The sequence below is a fragment of the Corvus brachyrhynchos genome, unplaced genomic scaffold (genome assembly GCF_000691975.1).
Source record: "Corvus brachyrhynchos isolate BGI_N302 unplaced genomic scaffold, ASM69197v1 scaffold325, whole genome shotgun sequence".
Taxonomy (NCBI): domain Eukaryota; kingdom Metazoa; phylum Chordata; class Aves; order Passeriformes; family Corvidae; genus Corvus; species Corvus brachyrhynchos.
Window position 1 is genome coordinate 92,082 of NW_008238356.1, and position 23,518 is coordinate 115,599.

The following is a 23,518-nucleotide window of genomic DNA, read 5'->3' on the forward strand; positions in this document are numbered from 1 at the left end:
GGGTGTTACGTAGCAACGTAGCAGCTCAAGAAAAGTACCGCTTCCCTTTCCTAAAGGAAAACAAACAAAAGAAAAATCCCACCCCCAAACGCACATACCAAAAAAAAAAAAAAAAAAAATCAAACCACAGAAAACCCCCATAACACAAACCAAAAGCCAACAGTGCAGTGCTAGAAGAAAGCAGGCAGTGCTGCAGCTTTCTGTCAGCAAAGCACGCGTGTAAGGAGCTCTATAGGTACGGAAACGTTTTGACATACAGCAGTAGCCACAGCCACGTGGCCTGAGCCGTCCAACAGGGTAACAAACTCATCTTTCACTGCTATGTTTCCCATTAGTTTGCTAGGTTAGTTTACATACACGGGATCACAGGGTTTTCATTAACACTCAGTACAGTGCATTACACGGTGTGACATTCAAGGCAGAATAACTTAAAATGGAGTCCAAGTGCTGCTCCTAGAACTTTCAGTTCATTCATGGATGGGGACACCAGCTAATTAACAAAAATTATTACTGTAGATTGACGACTAAGAGCAATTTGGTTGTTTAAAAAGTTACGTTTCTAATCTGCTGGTAGGCAGCAGGATTTAAACTCTAAAGGTGAACGAACTCCAGAGAGCTTTCCAGAGAAATTAGACAGATCCCCAGAACATTCTGAGGACACTGTTTACGCAGATGTAATGTTACATGCTGTCTTTGACTGACATCAGAAGCAACTGAAGCACCTTAAGTGCTATCAAGTGTGCCAGAACAAGACTTATTTCAGTAAGTCTGACATCACCATCTGAACAAATTGTTTCACTGTGACATTTGGGGAATTCAGTGTAAAAGACAAAAGACACAGGGCCATTATCAGTGAAATGGCAAAACCAATGCTCTGTGACTATATGACAAAATATTTCCTGTGCTTTCCATACCTTTCGGTGTCACAGACTAAACTCAAGCAAAATAAAATTCACATATTCTCAAGAATCTTTAAAGGTTTGCTGTTCATGCTACTTAGTTACAAAGATGTCTCCAAAACTGAAATTCAAAATCTTGCAGAGAAACTGCTTCAAGTTGCTCCTTACCAAACTTGGTTTTCTTCAAAAAATGATGTTGAGTGTCCCTTTCCTCAGCATTTGATTCAGTGCTTTTGATTCACATTCTACTTACAACTCCAAATTTTTTGGTTTGGTTTGATTTTGGTTGGGTCTTTTGGGGGGTTAGGTTTTTTTGTTGGTTGGTTGGTTTTGGTTTTGTTGAGTTGGGGGAGGTGGTTTTGTTTGGGTTTTTTTTTTGTTTGGGTTGGGGGGTTTTTGCTACACTGAATTTTGGTACACATGACACAGAGCTTTTGGTACACATTCCAAAAGGGCTGATTACTGAGGAAGCATCAAAAGTGTTCTGTGTATGTCAATCATTGTGTAGGCTCTAAACACAGGCTTTATGTGGTAGTTCTGATGATATCTTGTCCTGCATTCCAGTCTCTCATGTGCAGGCCTTTTGCAGCCCACAGACTTGTTGCAGAACACACCTAGTGCTGGTAGCCTGGAGTGCAATCTGCAGGTTGTGCCCTGGCTGGTGGGAAACAGCTGCAGCCCCAAACAACGAGCTGTGAAGGGGCACTGACCTTCTGCCTAACAAAGGGCACAGTCCTGCGATGCCAGGCATCACCCAGAGCCTCTGCAGGACCCAGGGAACAGTGAGGAGACCCCAGACGCTGCATAATTTTTACAGTTGTTTTATGTTTTCTCTTTGTCTAGAGATCTCATTTCTTTTCTAATATATCCTATATATTGCATTTGCGACTATAATCACTACTTTCTTTTGCAGTCAAAGGCAGTTCCCTTTACTGTTTTAGATCTTCAAAAGCATAAAGTAATTTGGTGAGATACCAGATGTCTCTGCAGAGAACAGTCCCAAACAGACCCAATTCTGTCACTTTGGCAAATGATGTCTTTTTCACCAGCCATCATTTTGCTGAATTTGTTGAACCACTTTTTGTTCTCAGTGTTTTCTTCCATATCTTTCTAGGCCATGTGCTCTTTGGAGTTTTTTTGTTAACATATACTAATTTAATTTTTTAAATCTGATTCAACAGTACAAGCATTTCTCCGTCTCACACCATAACCAACATTAGCTTTCTTAGAGGCATCAGGAGATGAAAAAGGGGATGTGCACTCTACCCTGTTAGTGGGTGGGCAGCAGATGTTTTCTCTTGACTTTATGAGGATGTCTGGAAGGTATCCTGCTTGATTGGTGTTCTTCCACATTATCGCTTACTGCCTAGTAAGGATGTGTTAAAGGAACAACTTCACATTTTGTCCTTTTCTTTTTTTTTAACTTCTCTATCAAGCCTTTTAAAGCCTGCTTTAAGGCTAAATAGCTGTCTGATTCCAAAACTAAATAGCTAAAAATTATTTTCCTCTGTTCTGCAGAATGCCAGTGGGGTTGAATGCTAAGTGCAAAAAAGGACAAAACCAAAACTTCCAGAACTATTTGACTGGTCTTAAGAGCTGCTGACAGGGCAGCTCTGTATAGCTCTCAGAAGCCTGAGATTTGTTGCTAGGTGGCAAAGTCCATCAAGCAAAGCTCTATTGGAAGAGCCTGTAAATCTGCTTAAAGCATGGAGGAAATAGTTGTTTCATTCTGTCATTGTTAGGTAGCTGTATCATATTTTTGTTTGAAACTCATAATTGCATAATGACAAGTGCCCAGTGCTCCTTATTATTTGCATTTTGCTGCAACAGGACTAGACCCTTCAACACACACTAAATGTGACAAACTACAGAATCTCAATGTCTACCTCAGGGCAACCTAAAGGCACATAAGTTAAAAAGAAGAGAGTCATTCTTTTCACACCAAGAGATCCAAAAAGGTATGAAACTTGGTCTGAAGACACAAATTCTGGTAATTATCAATTGTACAGTATCTCTTGCCAACATGGAGTGGTAAGGAAACATGCTTCAAAAAACCTAAAAGGAAATAGGAAACTTGGCCAAGATGGAAAAAGAAAATACTTCACGGACTATGGAGGGGAAAAAGTGCTGAATATTCCTTGTTTTGCAAATCTTGGGTTGGACATAGGGCAATAGATTAAGTTCTTTTCTCCCTACAAAATCTAGCCATGCCCTCCATTCCATGGATTAGCATTCATTTTAGTAGACTTGGGAGCTCCACGTCCATGTAACAAAGACTGAATGCAAAGGACTTGTTCCGTGGAAACAGAATTTTTTTTCATTTATCTACCACTGGCTTGTTTTTTGTTCTCAAAAGTTTGTTGTTTCTTTCTGTCTCACTGTCAGATATGGACAGAAAACCTTTGCTCTCCTTTTGTCTCTCCTTCTAATTCACTGTCTCTCTTTTTCCTATTTTAAATTTATCTTCTGTTTTTCAAAATTGCTGTTTAACCATATCAACCGTCTATGTACAAAAGTCTTTGAAAAATAAATTTAAAAAATAGAAAGTGTTTGAAAATAATTATTATTCCTCCAAAAATTGCACTGAAAATTATCTAGGTGAATTCTGAAAGTCATAACTGTAACAAGAAGCAACACTGAAAAACTCACACAGAAAATTAAATGCCCTGAAGTTAGGAAATGAGTAAATACTGAGTGTGGAGGCCATAGAAATGCAGCATGAACAAAAATAGAAACATTATGTACTGTCGCTATAGCATATAACAAATAATATATCATATATACAATATATATCATTGTATAGAGAAGAAAATATGTAATGTATAATTATATATGATTGTGCACATAAGAATATAAATTAAGTATGTAAAATAACATATGTGATATAACATCTTTTTTTCCATCTGAAATTAAGTTGGAAGGAAAATAGGAAAATAACAGGAAAATAACACACCTTTAGCTAACTCTTCTTGATCCTAACTTTTCTCCTAGAGTGGGAACCATTTCACAGGTTTTATTGCACAGAGTTCATAATTTGCTTCTGATTCACTACACAGATCTGCACAGCCCCAACTTCCAGAGTAAATTATATTAAGAGTAGTAATTACTGTCCACTAATTTTGAAAAATATACTAACTTTAAGAAACAGTGCTGAGAAAGGAAAGAAAACATGGTTTTTCATTAAGGTAGCTTTCAGATATGATAAAATCATAGAATGGCCTGGGTTGGAAGGGACCTTAAAGATCATCTAGTTCCAACCCCCCCAGGCATGGAGAGGGACACCTTCCACTAGACTGGCTTGCTCAGAGCCCCATCCAGCCTCGCCTTGAAAACTTCCATGGATGGGGCATCCCCAGCTTCTCTGGGAAACCTGTTCCAGTGCCTCACCACCCTCACAGTAAAATATTTTTTACTAATATCCAGTCTAAACCTGCTCTCTTTCAACTTGAATCAATTCCCCCTTGTCCTGTCACTACATGCTCTTGTAAAGAGTCTCTCTCCATCTTTCTTGTAGGTTCCCTCCAGGTACTGGAAGGCTGCAATTGGGTCACCCCAAAGCTTTCTCTTCTCCAGGCTGAACAGTCTCAATTCTCTCAGTCTTTCCTCACAGGAGAGGTGCTCCATCCCCCTGATCAACTTGGTGACCTCCTCTGGACTCTCTCCAACAGGTCCATGTCCCTCCTGTGCTGGGGACCCCAGAGCTGGATGCAGCACTGCAGGTGGGGTCTCACCAGAGCAGAGCAGAGGGGCAGAATCTCCTCCCTTGCCCTGCTGCCCGCACTGCTTTGGATGCAGCCCAGGATAATTGGCTTTCTGAGCTGTGAGTGCACATGGCTGGATTGTGTCCAGCCTCTCCTCCACCAGCACCCCCAAGTCCTTCTGGGCAGAGCTGCTCTCCATCTATTCATCCCCAGCCTGTGTTGGAACCAGGGGTTGCCCCAACCCAGGTGCAGCACCTTGCCTTTGGTCTTGTTAAACCTCATGAGACTGCCATGGGTCCACTCCTCGAGCTTGTCCAGGTCCTTCTGGGTGGCAACCTGGCTCTCAGGTGTAGCAACAGCACCACTCATCTTGGTGTCATCAGCAAATTTGCTGAGGTCACACTCAATCCCTTCATCTGTGTCATTAATGAAGATATTAAATAATGCTGTCCCAATATGGACCTGTGAGGGACACCACTTGTCACTGATGCCCATCAGGACTCTGAGCCATTGACCTTTGGATGCAACCATCCAACCCTAAAAGGCTGCCCTCAGGGACAAGGAAGTGGAACAGAGCTGGCAGATCATTAGGAATTCATCCATAGAGCACAAAAACTAGCAATCCCCAGGATAAAAAATCATGCAAGGAAGGCAGGAGACTGGCATGGTTGAGTAGGAAACTGCTGGTCAAAGTAAAGGGAATGCACACAGTGGAAACAAGAATAGGTGACTTGGGAAGCATATAGAGGTAAAGTTCAGTTGTGTAGGGATGGGGTGAGGAAGGCTAAGGCAAAGCTGCAACTGAACCTATTAAGGAACGCAAAGAACAACAAGAGGTCTTCTACAGACCCATTAGGCAATAAACAAAGGTCAGATAAGGAGTACCCCCCTGATAAACAGTGCTGGAAAACTGGTTACAGTGGATGAGGAGAAGACTGACGTAATCAACAATATTTTTGCCTTAGTCCTCAATAGCAACCTCTCTTCTCACACCTCTCAAGTAGATGGACAGCAGGATGAGGACTGAGGGAGCAAAGTCTCTTCCACTGTAAGTAAAGATCACGTCCATAACCATCTGAGGAACCTGAATGTATGTAAGTCCATGGAACCTGATGAGATACATTCCAGAGTCCTGAGCAATTTCACTGATGTAGTTGCCAAGCCACTCTCCAGAATACTTGAAAAGTCATGGCAGTCAGGTGAAGTCTCAGGGGACTGGAAAAAGGGAACTATTTTACCCATCTTTATACAGGGTAGAAAGGAGGACCTTGGGAACTACTCACCTGTCAGCCTCCCCTCTGTGCCTGGGGAGATCCTGGAACAGATCCTCCTAGAAGCTGGGCTAAGGCACATGGAGAAGAGGGAGGTGACTCAAGACACCCAGCACGACTTCATCAAAGACAAGTCTTCCTGACCAAGCCAGTGGTCTATGATGGAGTGACTACATCAGTGGACAAGGGAAGGGCTACAGATGCCATTTTGACACAGTCCTGACAACATCCTTCTCTCTACATAGAAGAGAGATGGATTTGGTGACTGGACTGTTAGATGGATAAGAAAGTGGTTGGATGGTCACATCCAGAGGGTAGTGCTCAACAGCTCTATCAAGAGACAGACGTATCAAGAAATATGCTTTTTGTAGAGATAGACATATCAAGAAATATGCTTATATCAAGAAATATGCTTTTTGTCTGCTTCTTAAATGTATGTAACAACAGACTCAATCACATAGAATAAAATATGTATTTATAAAAATACAGCTTTCAAATAGAATTTGAAAGGAGGAATATTGTCTGTCCTCATTCCAGGTTTGTAATATTAACACGTAAGATGGTATTGCACGGGGATCGTAATGCCTGAAGAACACAAAATTTTCCAGGTAAAACATCTCCCAGGCACTGTAAGGAAGCAAGACACTCAGGGAGCTACTGTAATTGGCACTGCTGCTGAACAGACAGGTATCCCCTCTGAATGCCAGTGCACTTTGACCTGAAGAAGACGAAGCAGAGGCAACTAGCAGCACAGGCAGAAAATGTTCTCATATGACTTCCACTGCCAGACCTGTATCAGAGCTATACACAGTAAGACTGGATCAAGTCAAGAAATTGAATTAATTATTTAGTGCATAATTACAATAACACTTCTATTTCTCTTGTTCAGCATTCCATCATTACTAGTTTAATCACTTTTGACATTTTACTCAATATATATTTGTCATGGTTTAGGAATGGTATTCCCCTATTTAGTGTTCCCACTGAAGCCCTCCAAACCATGCACTGCTCACTCACTACCCTTCTCCTCCACCTCCCTGTGTGGGTGGCTGGAGAGGAGAATTGGAGGCACAAAGGATAAAGATCATGGGCTGAGATAAGCACCATTTACTGGAAACAGCAAATTAAATAAGAAAATGAACTGTAACAGCCACAATATTAATAACAGGGCATGAGAGACAAACTATTCAAACATGACTGCTCACTACACAGAGACCACCTGGCAATACCCTACTATCACCAAGCCACCCGAACCAGAAGGGCCCCTTCCCTCCCATGCCAGAAAATGATGTGAGGTGGTATAGAATAACTTTCATGTCCTAGCTATGCCTCCTCCTGGCTATTGCAAAAATTAACCCTGTTCCGGCCAGACACAGGACAATATCAAGTTCTTACTTTCTGCTAATAGCAAGTGCCCATGCAACATTAAATGCCCTTGCTCTGACTCAGAATTTTTTTATACTTTCTGAGATTTCCTGTCAGGGTAATCCACTGACCATTTTAGACTTCTAGACACAACTTCCTTTCAAAAAGAGAGAACTAAAAGTTAAATAAATTGAGCTGGTCCTTCTGACTTTTTCTTGCAGAGTAGCTGCTCCACCAAATGACTGTTTCAGTCACCCAGTCTCTGAGTTTTCCCTAACGCCACTACATACTTGCAATGGAGAAAACTACACTGGAAATTGTACCCACAACCCACAGTTTAGACTTAGACCCAACCAGATGTGTCTGACTGGTGTTCAGCACCCTTTTGGTGATTGTCAACATCCAATTGTATTTTTAGCTGCTAATCCATATTTGGCTGGTAGACTTATCAGTAACAACTCCTAGAACTCCCTTTTGAGCTGTAAGTTTGAGTTAAGCATTATAAAAGCATCTAATTGTGTCTTAAGTGTATTTTGCATTCTGAGTAGTATCATTTTTTCGGTGCCGAATTTTCCTATGCTTCCTCAGTCAAAACATAAACACCTATTTTATTGAAAGAAATACTTTTTCTGTGGTAGGCTTCATCTTTGGCCTGCATTTCATGAAAAGACATTTGTTTGAGTTCAGTGGTAGTGGTTTTCCAGAAGGAAAAAATTACAAAATGACAAAAAAAAAGCCATTTAATACAGAATTAGTTTTCTTCATATAATACATATAATAACAAATTTTCTGGTTATTAGCTCTCTTCCAGGGAAGATTTACCTTCTTTTTATTTATAGTCAATCTTTGATACTGTCCTGGATGCTGTTCTAAAGGTCATACAACATTCATCTGTGTTAACTATTTAAAAGAGCCTGAAATAACACTGTTTTGGATTCACTTGGCAAGATGAGGCAGTTGAGATTAAGTAAAAAAACTATAGCAAAATTTTTAAATTATTGTTTAAAAGCCTTGGAGGAGTAAAGTTTTTCAGAAGTAAGAGCTGGCATTATTATATAGAATCCAAATCAAAAACTGAACAAAAACTAGATAAGGAGAATTCATCTGTTACAGTAAAAAAATTCACTTGACTCACTAAAGATTCTACAATACTGCTTGAACATTCTCAAGATGATAGTCATATAGGAAATTGGAAGACTGGGAATTTAGCAATTAACTGAAATGTATATAAGGTTGATAGCATTTAGAAAACACCAAGAAAAACATTCAATTTCCCCAAAAAAGTAATATTTTTCAGAATTGTAGGCAAGGATAAACCCATTTTCACAGCAGTTACATATTAAATCACAGAAACATTTGCCCAGCTCAGAAAAAGAAGCATTCTGGCACCCGGCCAATCTTAGGCTCATTGTTTGAAAAAAGTTAAAGGACAAAATCCAGCATCTCATTCAGTGCATGTGGAGGTAGGAGGGGACAGGGAATGAAGGAGCGGGAGTATAGAAATAGGAGGCTAGGAGTGTAGAAGTATAGGAGTAGGAGTAAATAGAATTGTCATGATTTGATGCTGGCCCAGTGCCAGGCACCCACAAGAGCCTCTCGCTCACCCTCCCCTGCCAAAGCTGGGCAGAGGAGGGAAAAGGAAAAAAAAATTAACTAAGACTTCACGAGTGAGATAAGGACCAGGAGAAACACTTAAAGGGCAAAACAGGCTCAACTTAAGTTGCAAATTTATTACTAACAGAATCAGAGGAGGATAATGAGAAGTAAAATAAGCCCTTAAAACACCTTCCCTCCCCATCCCCTCCCTCCTTCCCACCGACAGCACAGGGAGACAGGACATGGGGGCTTGGTCAGTCCATCACCACAATTTCCTTCCACTGCTCCGGGAGAGGAGTTTTACCCTGTGAGGCCGTAGGTCCCTCCCATGGGAGACAGTTCTCTGTGAACTTCCCTGGAGTTGAGTCCACTCTCAGGAGCAGCAGCCACACCGCGCCTGCTGCAGCGTGAGCCCCTTCCACGGGCACACAGCCCTCCCAAAACTGCTGCGCCGTGGCTCTCTCTTTCCACAGGGTGCAGTGCTCCAAGGACAGGCTGCTCCAGCCTGGAAGCAGGGGCCCTCTCTCTCACCCGGGCCCCCACCTCCACCCGCTCTGGCATGGGCACCCCCCCCACGGGCTGTGTGTGCATCGCTGCATCCCCCATGGACCCATGGGCTGCAGGGGGACAACCTGCTTCACCATGGTCTTCACCACAGTCTTCACCATGGCCTGCAGAGGAATCTCGGCTCCAGCACCTGGAGCACCTCCTTCCCCTCCTTCTTCACTGATGTTGGTGTCGCCATGTTGTTTCTCACACATATTCTCACCTCCTGCTCTTCTCTGACTAGAATCCAAAATCTCCTAACTTTGTTTTGATTGTCTTCTTAAATATGTCATCACAGAGGTGTTACCAACTTCTCTCATTGGCCCAGTTTTGGTCAGCAGCGTGTCAATCTTCAGAGCCATCAGCCATTGTCTCTGCCGGACATGGTGGGAAGCTTCCAGCAGCTTCCTCAGGGGAGCCATCTTTGTGGCCTCCCTGCTACCTAAAATCAGGCCATGCCAAACCAATACAAGAATGAAGTGTCCTTGTTCTAAGCTGGTATTTATTTGACGGTACCTAAGAAGTACCTAAACAGATTTTTTTTGATCGACAAGTAAGGTGTTTTTTCCCTGGATTTCACCGCCCATAATGTCTCAATATGGAAGTAGATTGTTTTTTCCTCACTCATTTTTCCACTGTTCTCGTCAACATCATTTCATGGCCTTTTTCTCACACTTTCAGCTTAAACACCCAGTTTCAGTTTTCTCTAGAGAATTCATAAATAGATCTTTGTACTGGCAGAGAAAAATATCAAAGAGGAATCCCATTCAGTGCAATCCCCAGTACACACACAGGCTGGACAGAGAATGGATCAAGACTAGCCCTACCAAATAGCCAGAGATCTGCCGGGATGAACCACGCTTCTCATAGAGATATGATGGAACTCCGTTTACTCTATGTCAGTCCCATAATTATACTCTAATTCCCCAAGCACGCATAAGCAAGCTCCATACTATTGGGTTACAGCTACTGTTCACGCGGCCTTTAATAGCAAGCGATTGGTTACAGATTAATATGCACGCAACTAACTAATATAAGTCTTTCTCTTTCTATGGTCAGTATCCCCCTCCCCAACATCCTGTCGGCTTGCCACATCAGCATTGCTCCTCTCTTTTTTCCCTAGTCAAGGACAGTTCACTAACATAGCTTGGATTGTGCACATATACATGTCCCTGTTCACTCAGCCATTTCTCTACACTACCAAGAAGGACTTGGGGGTGCTAGTGGATGAGAAGCTGGACATGACCCATCAATGTGCACTTGCAGCCCAGAGCAAGCAACATGTCCATCCCTTCCAACCCGAACAATTTCATGATTCTGTAATTCCAGGAATGGTGTTTCTGTTCTCCAACACATGTTAACTGCTGAATATAAATTCACTGTATGAAAAACATTTTAGTGTATTTTATGTAATGTTATTAATAGATCACTTTCTTTACATTATTGAGCACCAACTGATAGCCTTCAAATTCAGATCTCCAACCTGCAAGGAATACTACAGGTACAAACCATACAGACATCGTTTCTGATGCAGTTTAAAGGTATAATGACATGGTGATGCTGGAAATTTTAGCCATTGTTTAAATTATTTAGTTGTTGCATATAGTGCCTGCTCATTTTACACTACCACATGAAAAGTCTAACAAAGGCTTAAGTTTTACTGTGGCACATGGACTAATGCAATCATGCTGTACATGGTATGTTGACCTTGGCTGGCTGTCAGACACCCACCCAACCCAGGTGCTCTTTCACTACTCTTTCACACAACAAGGGAAAACAAAGTAAGATGGAAAAGCTCATAGGCTGAGATAAAGACATAGTGACAGCTTACTAATTATTATCATAGGCAAAACAGGCTCGTCTTGGGGAAGATTAATTTTCTTGGTGGTAAGAATCACACACACTTACCTACTCCTTTTCTTCCCAACCTCAACTTCACTCCTTCATTTCCAACTCCTCTACCTCCTCCCACTTTAAGATGCGTAAGGCATTACCAGTGGCTGCATGATTATTGGGAAAATGTAAGTCATACAGGATTCTCAATCTTGAAAGATTTTGAAGTTTCTAAAACTAAGAAAAAATTCAAAAACATAGTTTCTAATTGGCCATTGTCCTGGTTCTGGCCAGGACAGGGTTAAATTTTGCAGTAGCCAGGAGGAGCATGGCTAGGACACACAGGTTATTCTCTATCACCTCACATCATTGCCAGGTGAAGAGACTCTATTCTGGCAAGAAGGGGTTTCATCCACTTGAGAAAATGTAGCAGAAGGCACCCTGTGTTGTTTATTGATGCAGGGTCTGCAGTGAGCATTTTTGCATGTGAATCACTCTCTCTTTGGTACATTTCTGTTATTAATATTGTTGCTGTTACTGTTTGTTTTCTTATTTCATTGCTGTAAATTGTTCTTAACCCATGAACTTTTCCTTTTGTGCCTCCAGTTGATGGAAGGGAAGAAGCACGTTTTGGGTTTTTTTTTAAGTGGGAGTACTAAATTGGGGAATACCACCTCTAAGCCAGAACTGCCATGTATCTTTAAAGGTAACTTATTATCTGTATAACAGAGGCAAATGGGTATCTGCTGGAAGAGCATCCCCAGAGGCAGTATAGAGCAATTGATAATGAAAGTCAATACTGCCCACTCTATTTCTAGCCAGGTCAGAGGAGCAATGCAAACTTAGGAATACAGTGAATGAAACATATACAAAGTAAACAGCTTGTGATTTTTTATATAAAATCTTTTTGGAGAACAAGGTACATAAAATTGCTGTCACAGTTGTAAGAGATCATGCTGCTAATGGCTTGGTGCTTACCCCAAAGACTACAAGATGAGAATATACTGCACTGAACAGTAAATAGAATCTAGATATATCTCAAGTGATGGTTTCATTTAAAAAAGAAAATAAAAAAGAAAGAGAGTTAACGCAACCGAGGGCTTGTAATCACAAGCCTCAGTGTGCCCTCAGGCAGAGGGGACGCAGCGTTAGCCTCCACAACGTCCTCGCTGGACGGCTCAGTGGAATCAGTGTGAGATGGGTGTGTGCACTGGCTCCTCCTCAGAGGGAGGGATGGATTAGGCTGGCGTTAGTCCGGAAAGCAAAGAAGGCAGGAGGGGCTTCTGGTGTGGGTTCCAACAGGTTTATTTGCGGGAGGGGTCCAGGGACCAGAAAAAGCCTCAAGAAGAAGCGGGCACACCCTTTTATGGGGGGCGTGGAGCAAGGCGGGGAAAGAGAAAACAACCAATGGGGTACAAGCAGAGGGGAGGATACAATTTTTCAGAACAAATGGGGAAAACAGGGAGGCGGGAGTCACAACAGGGAACCAATTAATAACTAAGACAGGGAGAACTTTCTGAAACAGGGGGAGGTAACTTAAGATTGGGGGCCACCTAGGGGGAGGTAACCTAGATCTCAGTGAACTCGTCTGGTCCGCCTTCCGATCCACTGTCCTGGGTGGGGAAATCCACCCAGTGGATGGCCCTGGTTTGACTGACATTTGATGGTTTCAGCCCAAGAGCAGGCTGAGCTACCCCAACAGAGAGTGAGAGAAAGCAAAGCTAGAGCTGGGAAGATGAATGTAGAGATGTGCAAGTATGCAATCCTGAGAAGAGTGGGAAAGAGCAGTGAGGCAGGAATGAATCAAAGCACCTGAAAAGTGGTTTGAATGAAATGGCTCTTGTCATGAGTAAGTAAATAACAAAGCCTCTGCCACCGTCACAACATGACATCATTGAGAAGACTACAGTGATGCTGTCTGACCCAAGATCAAATGCTCTCGTCTGACGGGTTTCAAAACCTACAAGAGAAGGCATGCCTATTTGGAACTATATTTGCTTAATCTTCCATCATATTTCAGTCTTTCTTTACAGGTAGGTTTTCTTTCTAACTTTAGGTTTTACTAATCAAACTAATTGACAGACTAGCATTCAATTTTGTGAAAATCAACAGCTTTAATATGGAGGATGATGTGTTTTTGTCAGGTAGGTAATAATAACTGTCTAACTTCTATTTTTTTCTCATGTCTAGTATGAGAGATATTCCTTTCTTGACTCAAATTGATCAAAGTTATTATTCATTTGATGCTGCTACTGTAATTTACTATACAGAGAAAATGCCTTTCTGTACTACCAAAATAGGAATGCAAGCACTTAATGAAGTCACTGTGCTCAACTGTGTTCACACATTTTCTTAAACAGCAGAAAGACACTGAATTGGGGGTTTAGACAATATTTGGCTAATATTGGGTAGCTGATTCTATTGATTCAAGTAACTATCTAGGTTCCAAGAAAACAAATACAAATTAAAAGTTACGATAAAATAGCTCAGAAATGGATTCTAAAGAAGACAGGGACCTGGGGCAGAGAGTCCTGATGAATTCCTCTGTCCCCTACACAGTGAATAAACAGCCCATAAGCAAACACGTTAGGCTGGAACATCAAAAAAAGCCCCCGACCATTCAAGCAGCCGGATACTAGATTCTGCTTCCAGCAGTGGAAGCAAAAATGGTTTCCTATGAATTGGAGCGCCATGTATTTATGAAGGTGGTTACACTGAATCCCCAAGAGTAATAGGAGACTACACTGTAATCCAGTGAGTCATGATCCTGTGAAATAACCCAAATCTACATTGTGTGACAAATGCGCTCCTCCTGTTTGAGCTAACTGAACTTTGGTCCAGGCAGATTCTCAGCAAGTGGATCTAAGCAAAGTTAATCCTATTGTGAAAGGCTATCTGTGAAAACTTGGCACCAACCTCCCCACCCCCCTGCCCCCCCCAAAATGGTTTGGCTGTAGACTGAGCTAATGATCAGCTGAAACTCCATGAACACAGCAGAAAATCTGACTATTAATTGACGACTTTACAAATATATGCAACCACCAGAGCCTGTTGAGCTCTCTCCCTCCACTGCAGCTGGCTGTGCAGTGGCCATCTCCTCTTGAGCAGGGATGTCTCTCAAGGTTACCCTTCGAGGCTGGGAGACCCCTTACCTGACACCAGAGACAGGTTGACAAGTGACCTTTTTGCAGGCATGTAACATTTAAGATACGTGCAGTAGGCTTATGCAATAATCTTTTTATCTTTCTACATAGTAAATAGTATTGACTGCCAATCCATCTGTACTTGCTCAGTATTTTAGATAACTAAATCTACTGACCAGAATTCTTATATTTAGAATTATCCTAGAAAGAACAAGATTTTCAGACGGAGCCTGATGGTCTGCTTTTTCAGCTATCCCAGGTTTTTTAGCATTTTATATATATGGACTCGGGAGTTCTTTTCCATGGTACAGCTAGCCTTAACACCAGGAGTCAGGTATTTCAATTCTCCAATACCTAAACATAAGATAAACTATTAGGAAGACAAGACAAGGCCTTTTCCATTGGTTTCTTGCTTTGCAGGCTGTATTTATGTAGCAAAACATTTTAAAAGATGGTTTCACTTTGTACTAGTTTGAAAACAAACTAGTGGGAGACTCTAAGTCAGAAGAACAATTTAATAGGGAAATAAAAGGAGGGGGAAAGAAAAAAAAAATAAAAGTGGATAACACTGGGTTAAACTGACAGAGTCAGGATACAACCTGGCACCCTGTTAGTCAGGGGGGGGTGTGTCCTCCTCCTGAAGCAGTGGTCCCGTAGAAAACGGGTCTGCTCTTCCTCAGAAAGTCCAGTGGTGGCTGTGTAGCTCCTGTCCTCTGGAAATACAGTGGGAAGGGTTGTCTCTGGTGTTCAGTCTCAGATTATATCCAGGATGGGATGCTTGGTTCCTCCCTCTGGTAGGAGCATCTCACAATGGGGTGATGAGTCATGAGGCCAAGTGTTGATTAGGCTCATTAACAGAAGATAGTCCGGAGGGAGTTATCTCTGAGTCAGGCGGCAGGACAATGATGGGCAATTAACAGAAAGATAGTCTGGGGGGAGGAGGCAAGGGAAACACTGCCCCACCTGGTTTCAACAGCTCCTGAGGATGGTAATAGAATACACTGCAACCCAGGACACACTTCTATTCATGCATGCAAAGCTTATTTGAGTAAAGTGGAATCTACAACCAAGTGTTCTGAAATTATCACATCATAGCTGATATTTTTTATTTTTATGAGGCTACACAAAAAATTGAGTGAGATTAAGAATATTCTGTTGACATATCCTGCAATAAAATACAATTTAAAAATAATTCATCAAATATATTTACATTTAATATTTAAAACCAATTTTGTACTGCTATTCATTACTTATTGCTACTTAAGGAGCAGGTAAGGCAGGATTTCTAAACAGATATTGATTAGACTTTGCACTTAGTGGAAGAAAAAACACCTTCTCTTTATGGCCTGTGTTAATGTAGTTTACCATTAAAGGCTGCTCTTTTTTTTGGATAGAAACTTCATTGTGGATGTTTCTTAAAGCTTGAAATACTAATTTGTTCATGCTAATACAGATAAAAGGTTATAAATAAAACAGTGTTGTTACTGCAAAGTTAAACCTTGATTCCAAATGTTTTTACATGAAATTGTTAAAAACAGGAATGGAGTTGGCTTTCATATAATGATTAGGACTGTGTTATCAGAAGTTGTTAATTGGTTAATGAGTTTGTGTTTGTAAGTCTGTTGTACTGTAAATTGGTTCACTGGATGAAAGTCAAAAGGGGAGGGGAATTGAGTCCCTGTGCTAAAAGGCAGAAGTTTCTAGATGTTGAGGTAAGAGGGAGGGGCACTGGGGCTCACCATAATTACCGTAAAGGATGACATGCACAATTTCATTGGCCTGCAGTCACCCAGTTAACGACCCCTAGAGATGCCCAAGCCAGTCCGGAACACCTAAAGGGTCAGGGTTAAGAAAGGGGACAGACTTGATATTGGGGTATAAAAACTGATGTTCCTATCCAGCAGGTGTGTCTCTGGCCACCTGTCACGTTGGCTAAGCATCCAGCGCTGTTCCCTTTGCCTTGCAGCACGGCAGGCCGCCATTCTGGGTTTCCAATTGTTCTTTATTAATTCCTTTTTCAGTAAATTCTAGTGTTCCTAATTTTAATTGGCCAGTGTATTTTTATCAAAATAAAACCTGCATCAGTGTCTGTGAGGCTTCAATCAGAAAGTAAGTCACTTTAAAGTAAAGCACACTTTAATGACTTTATAATTTTGCTTAATTTCTAGTATCATAATGGCTAATCAAAGTTAATAAAAATTAATCTGGTGGCACATGGCCACAAAAGTCTATGTGTAAAGTAAACTAATCTCTATGATCTTTATTGTAATTCCTAAGTAACAGACTCAGATTAAGTCTTTAACACAGTCATCATAGAAGGTATCACATAGAATGTGTCTACTGGGAAACTCCTTCGAACGAGTGAGCTTCTTGGAGATTGTGAGGGTGGTAGTGATGCCACCTTGATTTTTGCCTTTTTTCTTTTATACATTCTCTGTGTTCCTTACACATGTATTTGTAGCTCTGTAGTCTACTATTGTAACTTAGCTTCAGTATTTTCCTAGGCAGAAAGACAAAACACATTCCAAGACCTCTATGCTATCTTGGTTCTCCTTAGAAACCAAGATTGAGATCAGCTCTTTGAGACATAATTTTTATAAACAGAGTTTAGTCCTCATCTGAGGGGGGAGGACTTAGAAGGTACTAGAGCTGAGGGGCGTGACTTCACCAGGTGTGCATCTAACTGGGGACTCTTGTCAGAGATGCTAATTTGCAAAATCTATAAAAATTGTACACATGTTATGCGGGGTGTGCATCTTCGGTGTTTTCCACCTGACAAATTGTGCACCTAAGGATCCTTAAAAAGATATAACCCCTTTTTATCACCCTGTGTCTGGCTAGTATTTCTAGGACCAGAGAAAAAGGCATCAGTGGGTGCTAAAAGGATACCAAAAAAATGGACAGCCAGAAGCAAAACAGATCCCAAATATTCACTGAGAAAACAATGTCCTGAATCAAACAAGTCATATTTGCTTAGTAACAAGGGAGCTGATAATTGATGGTGACCTTTTACTAATAATGATGCATGTAAATGTGAAATGAGTTATTCTCTTATGGGTAGTGTGGCTGATGTTTTCTCCAAACTGAGTTCTACTCCTTTCTAAGTGTTCTACATGAATAGAGGGAAGGCTTTGCTATGGAAGAGGGAAGGAAACATACCTGTAGAGAGAACATCTATGGTTGAAATATCTTATTAGCACACAGGGCTTTGTGTAGGTATTTCTCTTACAACTACTATCCCTTAGGACTGGAATCCCAATGGTCCAGACATCAAATGGAATTACAGAAAAAAGGAAATATACTCCTAAACTATTTATGGTTATGGTCTATCCACATGCATGACAAAACAAATTGGTACTAAAGCATAAAAATATGCGACATGAACAAAGCAGTCTAATAGGGCAATGGAGACAAAATGGGAATGTAACAAATTAAACAAACAGTAGGATCTACATTTTATAACATAGAATTCTAGCAACAAATAATACTGTCAGCTCACTGCTGGAACTGGCTGTTCTCAGCATGGTCAGCTGTTTGAAGTATTATATCCAATGTAAGCCTCAATGTAGCACTTGATAAATCTTTTGTGAAGACCATGGAGCTGTTTTTTTCAATTTGTTAAGGACAAGACACAGCAATAGTAATCATGAAGGTAAAAAAAGACTAACTGAGCACGTGAACAGCAGGAAAATAGAATTAAAACGGCAGGTAAATTGAACTTTAAATGATCATAGAATCAATTCGTTGGAAAAGACCTCTGAGATTATCAAATCCAACCTTTGACCAGACACCACCCTGTCAAGCAGATCATGGCACAAAGTGCCCCATCCAGTCTTCTCTTAAACATCTCCAGGGATGGATGACTCCCCAGCCTCTCCAGGCAGCTTGTTCCAGTGCTTAACAACTTCTTCTGTGAAGAGATACATCCTAATGTCCAGCCTGAACCTTCCCTGGTGCATGACTGTCCTCTCATCCTAGTTGCCTGGGAGAAGAGGTCGACCTCACTTGGCTACAGCCTCCTTTCAGGTACTTTTAGGGAGTGATAAGGTCATCCCCAAGTCTCCTTTTCTCCAGGCTAAGCAACCCCAGATCCCTCAGCTGCTCCTCAAATGACTTACCCCTAGACTTTTCACCAGCTTCATTGCCCTTCTCTGGACAATGTTGGGGACAGAAAAATTGTGAATGATCTGAGGATAAAAACAAATGTCTTAATGAATCTTGGAGTGCTATCTCTCTAATGAGACCACAAAGTGGCATCAAAAATCAATCACTTTGGTTTACTGGTTTATTCTCTCATGAGCTATTACAAAGGAGCAATGCAATCCTTGAAAAGAATACAGGTAGATATTGTACTGGGATCCTTGCAGAAGACATTAAACCTGAGGAGCTGGTGATCTTGAAAAGGCTGCATTTCTTCTATTGAAACTTGCACTTGAGAATCCCATATGTTATTAATATGATTGGTAAATTACAACATTTATTTTGGAAAAGTAAACTGTATGGGGATCAAGGGATGGAATGTACTGATCCTGACTGTACACTGCAACTAACATGGGACGGTGCGGGCAGCTGCCTGCGGGCAACTCCTGCTCAGCACTGACATGATACCTCCTACATGGACTTGCCCTTCAACAGAACTGTTTTTTGTAAAGAAGTTAAAGATGACCTCAAAGGACTGAAAGGGTGAGTTTTTCCCCCAGACAGGATCTGCTCTGTGCAGTGTGCCATGGGAAAATCCACTGAGGCACTGTTCAATGCTGCATGGAGTGCCCAGCACCTGAGGAGATGTAAGATGTTACTATCTATACTCCTCTTCTTAGCCTATCTTTTTGAAGTAATCTTATTAAGCCACTTGTTGTTGGGCCTTTCTTATTGAAATCTAGAAAGACCCCTGCACCAGCTCACTCTCACCTCACCCCACACCTCCATGCAGAACAGATGGTGTTTGGTGATATCAGGCCAAAGAAACAGAGGTTTGCTTAAATAGAGGTTTACTTTTTGGGAATCGGAATGGTAAAAAAGAAAGATTATTTCATTAGAAGAATTTTAAACTCCATAGTGAAACTTAAAGAGAAGTACCAGTACATATATGAGACACCAGAGAGAATTTTGACCTTCTGTTGTTGTTGTTGTTGTTACAATATTACCACCTTAAGGTCACCTGTAAAGAGTCTAGCAGAGCATTTATGAGAATGGGTATAACAACACTTGAAATAACCAGCACATTAGTATTTTTCAGCTGTTAAAATAATGAAAGCACAGAACTCCAAATAAAGTTCAGCCTATGTGCAAAGACAGGCTTTTTTACTGGAAAAAGTAAGTCTTATTTAACAAAGAAATACTAACAAACAGATAAAAGTGCTTTGATCATGAGCACTGATGATGATCTTGAACTCAGGAACTATATTATAGACAAATCTGGCCATTATGAGATTAAACACTTTCAGTGAAAAGTATTTGTAATGTCAGTCAGTATATGGGTCAGAATTCTAATTCTTAAAGTACTCTTTGTAACTTGTGATGACAATAATGTAAAGGAACTCAAAAAGTAGACTCACAAGTACTAATTTATTATAAATTGCAGTGGGAGTTCCCAAATCACCTCAATAAATAACAGCTTTTTGAAAGCTATCTGGAAAAGTAAATTAAATTCATCACTTGTATAAATGTGCCAATATTTAGTAAGTTCTATGATCCACCAGTTTCATGTAAATGGAACAAGATTAACTGTATGCATACACAAACAATAAACCATATCTTCGCATAGAAACCTTGGAAAACTGTTGTAAGTGAAGGTACACATTCTCATGCACATTATGCTATGAATGCCAAAAACCTTGAGAGTACTAGCAACTTGGAAAACAACTTAAACACTCTGGTTCTCTCCACTGTTAATAGTAAATTACCAGAAACTTAAAACGGTACTTCTGTATTGTTAATTTTTTCTTTTATCTGACTGATACTTCACCCATAAAAACAAAATTCAGGTTTTCCATCTTTTTCAATGGAAAGAACAGTAGGGGGAGCTCAAAGCTTTTTTTTCTTGTAAATCTCATAAAATCATGACTAGTTTCTTAGCAGAAGCAGGTATTAATGACAAAAGTTTTCCCTCATAAAAACAAGAGGTTTGAATATCCTATATAATTCAAAATACAGCTACAATTGCTCTCAGTATCCAAACCAAAATTTAACCACTGATTCTTCTGAAAATTTCCCAGTTTCTTCAAAGTTTTAGTTCTATGAAAACACTCTTTATTTTTGCATAAAAAAAAATAATTTCTTTCAATCTCCTTAAATATATAACCAAGAAAACAAACTCGAAATTTCAGAGGATTTTTATTTAGATTCTATGTAAGGCAATGCAAACCCACAATTCAAAATACAACCAGATTAGGAAGCAGTCCCATAGAAATACAGTACCGTGACAGCCTGCTTCACAATTATACCCATACAGGGTAATACATGGGTTTTATCCAAATTTGTTTTTAAACCATCTTAGCACTCTATACAATTCTCTATATATGTCCAAAGCAGCATGTTCTAAGTGTTGAAAAGTCTCTTTTCTCTGTCTCTTAGGACAAATGAAACATATGTTATCCTTTTCCCTACTAATGAATTTCTGTAATTCCCTTAAATATTATTATAGATTCACCAATCTTCCTTAAGAGTATAGAGCACTATCTAAAGTCCATGTTAACTGCCAGGGAATTTTACTAATAACAGCAATCACTGCACTGCTACTACTAGCTGTGCATCTCAGGCATGGGAATTTTTTCTATTTCTGCCTAAATTCAAGTTCAGAAATTATCCCATACTGGTTCAGGAAGCATACTATCTGGCTATCTGAGGTTATAGTTATATAAAATGAGGTTATAGTTATAACTAAAGTTATATAACTGTAACTATAGTTATAGAATGAGGCTTACAATTCAACCCACATTTTCACTTCAGTATATAACTGAGTGTCTGAATTCCTGCTTGATACTTCCTGAAGTATCAAATGGAAGCCAATTATTTTGCTATCTTCTAACTCAGTTTTCTCCATTATTTTAAATACTTCCATGGAAATACTACTTTTGTCAAGTGTTTGTGATGGCTTTACATAAGACTCAATGAGGACCATTTTTTCTAAGTACCACAATCTTTTCTAATAGATTTTCATACAGAGAAAGAAAGATACCTCTCCTATTACTGTACTTCCACTTAGAGGAAAACGTTGATCACTTGTTGTCTTAAGATCCTTCTCTGCACTCTAAAACCATAAACACTGGAAAGAGTATCCTGATGGACTTCTTTTATAATGTTTTTAGATTATATATATCAATAAAAATAATTTAATTGCTCATCTGAAAATGCAATTGACTAGGTCATAACTTTGATCCTTATGTCACTTATCCCTCACACATTTCATTATGTTTTTCATTAGGAGATTTGGTAGTAACGTGCAAAATATATTGATGCTCCTATTAATACAAGACATGAAGCACATAAAAAGTACAGAATTCATTACTAAAGCTTCTAAATTCTTGCATTTAATTTGTGTATAAAATACATATTGAAAAGACAATTTTATGAAGCACTATTACATGAAAGTGGGTATTTATTTTCTGTTCATATTCACTGGAGAAATAATTTTTCACTTTACATACTAAACTTCAGTGTAAGATTGTGAAAAGTATTGAAGCATGCTTTGATTTTGGATTAGTCTTCCATCATAAAATTATGGGCAATGAGATAGTTGACCATGGTCCTTCTGGTGATGTGGTTTGGATTGCAAGAAAATACCCTCAGCTGACACACTCTTTGGATGATGGAAAGATTTATAAATAATACTTTTCCATGAAATACCAAAAGAACTACGTCTGTCTGGGTAATGTGTAACTCTTGCCTCCCTGTCCTGTGACACAGTGAGAACTAAGATGGGAATGAGGGCCTATCAGTTTATGCTTTCTAATGGTTAGACTATATCTGAAATAGTCACTGAACAAACTGGAGGAGTCACACGATTACAATGTGTATGTTAAATATCTTAGAGGAAGCTGAGGGTCTGACACTACTGCGTGTGATAATGAAAAACAGTGTAATTCCATTGAAAATGATGGAGTTACTATGCTGGGAAACTTAAATGAAATCAGAATTAGGAAGCATATATCCAAGAGCAGACTGTAAGGGAAGAGTAAAAGCTAGAACAGAATGTTTGAGGTCTTAGATAAATAATACAAACACACAGTGCCATTAACCCAGCAGAGCATGAGAAGTCCTACTGACTGCAAATGAACTAAACATTATACAAAGTCTTTATAAGTTAATAAATATGTGTGATAATATATGAATAACTTATTTTGGACTTGCACAAAAATAAGAAATCCATAAAGAATAAAAGCTGCCTTGCTAAAAATTCAAGAAGCTGAAAGAAAAATGTGCTTGAATGTGATGAACATATTAAATGCACATAAAAGGTATTTGAAACAATAGTATTTCTATTATGCTAAAATATGAATTTATAATTTAGGTCACAGAGGTGGAAAACTAGTATCTCCCGTACTACATCTCAGGCTGAACACTTAATCACAGGCTTTGCTGACACTTTTGGGAGGCGATTTTAACCTATATAATTATCAAATAATAAAAATAAAAATAAGCCTGGATCCATAATTGGCATCCATTTAATGATAAAAGCAATACAACAGGACAAAAGTCACCAAAGAAACAGCAGGTGCCACTACTGAAAACTCAAGTATTCCTTTTCAGTGAGTGGCCATATTACTGTAGTATCAGCTCATACTATACCAATTTATTAATGTAATTTGTATCATGTGGCTATGTCAAGCGTGGTCAGATTTTTTGCTTTGTTTTTTTCATTTTTGTTTTTTTTTCAGGGCTGAAATTTACGGTCCTGTTCCACGAGACTTGTGCAGAACAATACAGGAACAACTGGCTCATGCAGGTGATCCAGCCGCTTATTCCCACAGAAGTGGTGGTCTGGATCACATTGTGCCTACTACATGTTTTCCATGAGAACGCTTGAAGGGTCAACCGAAACTTCGTGAAAGACAATGCAAATCCTTAAACTAGAAGCAAACTCTGGGAAAATACCCAATCAACCAACCAACCAACCAAAAAACCCTAACAAAATTCCCACCCGACACAATACACCGGGATCA

General features: G+C 40.0%; 1 protein-coding gene across 1 annotated transcript in view; it reads right to left on the minus strand.

The window, feature by feature from the left end:
• CEP78 (centrosomal protein 78) overlaps positions 1-23,518 on the minus strand; it is a 52,133-nt gene that overhangs the window by 25,705 nt on the left and 2,910 nt on the right. The window lies entirely within an intron of this gene.